The sequence below is a fragment of the Nycticebus coucang genome, chromosome 15 (assembly GCF_027406575.1).
Source record: "Nycticebus coucang isolate mNycCou1 chromosome 15, mNycCou1.pri, whole genome shotgun sequence".
Taxonomy (NCBI): Eukaryota; Metazoa; Chordata; class Mammalia; order Primates; family Lorisidae; genus Nycticebus; species Nycticebus coucang.
This window is the reverse complement of record NC_069794.1, coordinates 28,405,242-28,410,585: the sequence shown is the minus strand read 5'-3', so window position 1 is coordinate 28,410,585 and position 5,344 is coordinate 28,405,242.

Here is a 5,344-nt window from a genome sequence, read left to right as displayed (position 1 = left end):
TTCATAAAAGGAAGTCTGTAGGATTAAAGTGGCAAACAGTGTTATGTCACAGTGGAAGCAGAGGGAAGACAATGTAACCACAGGGGCAAATGCCTGGTCAATAAGTTACAACAGTAGCAGAAATCAGAATAATATTGGGCCATGAATCAAAGAATTCAGATAACTTAGAAAGTGGAAAAGGCATGGAAAACAGATCTTAAACCTTTGAGAAAGAACATGAATCTTTGTGTTATTTTCAGCCTGTAGTTGTTTGGGAAATGTATATATCAGCTATAGAAACGTAATACAAGGCATAAAATACTTTTTCATTAAAATGTCATTTATGATATAACTCTAATTTTAAATTATTCACTGCAATTATAATTATGTTGTAAAAAATTTTTTCTCCCTTACTCTTACAAATGATATAGAAATACTTTTTTCCAGAAATTTGAGCAGCTCGTCCATTTTCCAGTGGACAATTTCTATGTTAATTGCATGCACTTTCAAATGGTGTCAGGTAAAGGAAAATGTGAGTGTATCTAACAGGGGCATTTTTGAAAAGGGATTTCTTGTTTAATTAACCATCAAATATAAGTTATATGATAAGTCTTGGAAAGATACAGCTGAGCAAAATAAAATTAAAAGAGAATAATTACTTTTAGAATGTGTATATGAATGTGGCAATGTTTTAAGTCTTATAGTAATCACTAAACAATGATTCTTAAGCGTACTTAACTACATATGGTAAATTAAATTGTTAGTAATAAAAGCATAGTAATCCCCACATTACCTGATAATTTTCTATATCAAGTCTCTATAGACAAACACAGCATTTTTTATTAAACGTGACAATTACAACATATATGTATAAAATGTATATAATAATGCTTATATTTCTGTTAAAACTACCCAAAAAATATATGGGGGTGGAATTACAGAGTCAAATTGTATACACAATTGTAAACTATTGGATGTACATAGTAAATTTTTCTCAGAAAGTTTTGAAATTAGGTATATTCTCCCCAAGAACATCTTAGAATATTTATTTAATCACAACCTCTGTAAAATCTAACATAATAAATCATTTTTTCTTATAAACTAGTAGAGAAAATTGCATCAAGGTGTTTTAATCTGTATTCATTTCATTGATGATATGAAAAATTTTGAAATTGCTTTTTGTCCACTTATAATGTCTTCCTTCTCATTTAAGATAATAAATACCTATTGCTTCTACCTACTTAATGTTATTTGTTAAGTGATTAGTCCACTTCATATTTACTTTTAAATTATTTGAGTAAATGTTCTAATTTTTTGACAGAAAGTAATAAGCTATTTTCCAACTATATTTGGGTTCAATTGTTCTCTTCATTCTTCACTGGCATGATATTAACTTTTACATTCTATTTGTATTATGAATTTTAATGTTTCTAATGCAAATATCCTCACCCGAATGTTAACGTAATAATTTAAAGTTATTGTTTGTTATTCTCAACCATTTGTGAAAAATATGCTGAAAAAGGGCTTAAGTCTTAAAAACGCTAACATTTGACAGGAAAAGAAAATGTTAAAACCAAAATCATCCTCTACATCTAGCAGGTTCCTTCAAAGGACAAACATACTTGTTATAATGGTGCAGGCACTACCTGTTTCCAGATTGTCAAACTCATTTTGTTAGCAATTTCTCTTACAGCTCTAGAAGAATTTGCCTTATGACTCTAATTAGCCAAGTTTGGATCACATGCCTCATTTCTAATTCACTCTATAGATATATATGAGTTTTTTAGGGCTTTATTTCCTAAAAAGGGGGAATCATCACTAGCAATTCATTAACAACATAGCATTTCAAATACGATAAAATTTTCACTGTTTAACTTAAAAGTTTTTTTTGCATTTTTTTCTATCTGCAATCTCACCCATTTTTAGGCATACACTATATACTGTATATGTTATTATTCAACTTTTTCTGTTCTGTATGTTTGCAGGGTTTATAAATGTTTATAGAGAAATCTAGTCTATTTTCACACCTCTATGATTATACCTCAAAGTATGTATTAATTCAATAGTTCAAGGATATTTTGAAGGTTTTTAATTTCCTGTCATTAAACAAAACTGAAGAGGATTTTCTCTAGGGTACAGAGCTAGGAGCCACGTTGTTCGGTCAAAGTGTATGCACAGCTGCCGTTTTATCAGATAACAAAAAATTACACCACAAATTGCTTTTCTATTTTACATTCCCACAAGCAATGCATGAGTTTCTGTTGTTCCAATGTCATGCAAAGCTGGTCCCATATGCACTAGCACTTGGGAGAAATTTATCAATGTCATATGGCAAGGTGGATTTATTTTGAAAAAGAAAATAGCACCTAGCAAGAGAATAGAAGGATTTCACTTTTGTTCATTCTTCTCACACAGAAGCATGCCAGGATTAAGGCTAGGGCAATTTGTGTGACATATGCTGTCGGACTATGCTCTAATAAAGGCACTCTGCGGACTTATTCCATTCCATTTTATACACTGAATTTTTGAGTGATCTTGTCAGTGAGGGTCACAAAGATTTTGTGGTACCAGAAAGTCTAGTATCCGTAATTGTTGTTTTGGAATATCAGTTTCTAGTTACCTGGGGATCTGTAGTCAGTGGACTCGGAATAAAAACTGATGTTACAGAGCAGACAAAAACAGTATAATTTCAATAGAGACACTGAGAGTTATAACCATTTACAGAAAATGGCATAAAAACTGAAACTCCTTCACCAATTTTGGCATTTTCTGTTTATAACATAGATTAAACTTCTTTAGTAAAATGTGATTTCACACATTTTTGAAGAAAATCATTTTTATAAAGGTGTTTTTATACTGTTATGACATCATTCCTATAGGGTTTTTAGTTATATAATGAGCTAATTTCATGTGTTCACCAGACATATGTTGAATATTCATTTACTGGTACTTACTAGGATCCAGTTCCTTGCTAAATTTATCATCATAAATATATGAGTTATTTTCTTTACTCAAGTAATTTATAATCTGGTGAAGAAAACATGCATGTCTGTATGTGTGTGTGTGTGTGTGTGTTTAGAAATAGAATGCAGCCATTGGGAGTGGGCAGGGATGGAAATGTCAAAACAAAAGTGTTTGAGTGTCTGAACGAAGTACAGAAACACAGGGGAAGTGAATTTTTATGTAATGGACTTTTAAAAATGATTTGTAAGGATGTTGGAAATAAAGCATTGAATAAAATTGTCATGGATTTGTAAATCATATTAAAACTTTTATATTTATTTTCAACTTCAATGGAAAATAATAATACACAATTTTAAATATTTGAAAGAGAATAAGCAAGCTAACGTATAGTTTTAGCAAAGGAATTGAGGGCTAGTGCCAAGAAGTGATTGATAAAAATACAAGACTATCACTGCATTTGTTTAATTATGTAATAAACAGCACACTATACTGTACCCATACCATGTGCTACATAATGATCTAAGTATTTGGAAATCATGAGTAAACCAAGTAAAGAATAATTCTTGCCCCACATACCCTATCTTCTAGTAGGAGAAGATAGACTATAAACAATGATAATGACTAGGTTAATTATACAAAATATTATTTGACAAGTAATATAGAAAGAAGAAAAAGAGAATTGTATAGCAGATTTAGGATTGGGGACTATCATAAGAATAGGATGTAAGGCTTTGCCAAAAACAGTGATGATGGAAAAGAGACTTAATAGACGGAAGCTAAGCCAAGGATATGTCAAGAGGAAAAAGCTGTCCAGAGCTGGTCACATGGCCAAAGACCCACAATGGGAGTCAATGGACCATAGTTTTTTCAAATATTTGATATTTGTCCAATAAAATCTCTCAACATAAGGTAGAGCAAAGTCAATTTCGATGTTATTATACTTATTTATGCTGAAAAATCGTATCTCTAAATTGTCTTAACTAAATTATTTTTCATCATGTAATTATGCATATTTATTTGAATGGTTTCTTATAAAACTATTGATGGGATTACACCTGCGGTGCATCTTACAAGGGTATATGTGAATCCTAGTAAATGTGGAATGTAAAGGTCTTGGCGAAATAACTAAGAAAATGCTACAAAAGCTATGTTAACTAATGTGATGAAAATGTGTCAAACGATCTATGAACCAAGTGTATGGTGCCCCACGATCATACTAATGTACACAGCTATGGTTTAATAAAAATAAATAAAAAATAAATAAAAAAATAAAAAAATAAATAAAATAAAATAAAACTATTGATGGAAGGTTTGTATCATATTTATGAATTATTTTCCTAAGGCACAGACACATAAATTACCTCACAAATCATTAATTTTACAATGATACAGTTATGACATAATGATTTAATTATGATACACTTTTTTAAATAAACCTTTTGTTATTTTAATGCTAGACAACTTATAACAGATGCCAATATTTTTTATATTTGAGAATGGTACACATTGTGATGGCCCATCTTGTAAAATAATTGATCAATTTCTCAATAACTGAATAAATATTTATTGCAAGGAAAAACTAGATACATCAAAAAAATTTAAGGAGAGACAATATAGAATATTATTTATTCATAAATTTATTTAAATCAAAATCTTAAGAAGGCAAACAAGTTTCTGCCATCATATTATTAAGATTCTTTAATTTAAAGATGTTAATAGCCCAGCTGAGAAAATCTCACATTATGTATCTGTGTACCAGTTTGGCACTGTACATTATTAAAAATGTCCTATTTCTTCATGATATTATGAAAATTTTTAAAATTTCTTGTCAGTTTCTTTGGAATAATGTCCATTTTCTATTCCAAACTTAATTGAATTGTATTGGCATTGTTTGAATGCTTCCCAAATGGAAGTGAAAAGGAAACAAGTGAATTACACTCAAACTGTTAATAAACAGCAAATCAGGAATTATTAAACAATAAACAAGCACTTTCTTTGAAATCTCTGGCTATCAAGCCAATACATAATAAATTAGATGATCAAATAAGTTTTACAGATGAAGATCCTCAACGAAACTGTCCTTCAGCCATGTAAATGCAGGACAGCTTCAAGGATTGATGAGACTTTCTTCTCATTACCTAGGAAAGCAAAACCTTACATTTCTTCCATCAAGTTCAGCGCTGGTTGGTTAGTGGTTAGGGCTCCAGGCACATGCACAGGAGCTCGCGGGTTCAAACCTGGCCCAGGCCTGCTAAACAAACAATAACAACAACAAAAGCCGGACGTTGTGGTGGGTGCCTGTGGTCCCAGCTATTTGGGAGGCTGAGGCAAAGCACCTAAGCCCAAGAGCTTGAGGTTGCTGGGAGCTGTGATGCCACGGCATTCTACCCAGGGTGACTCT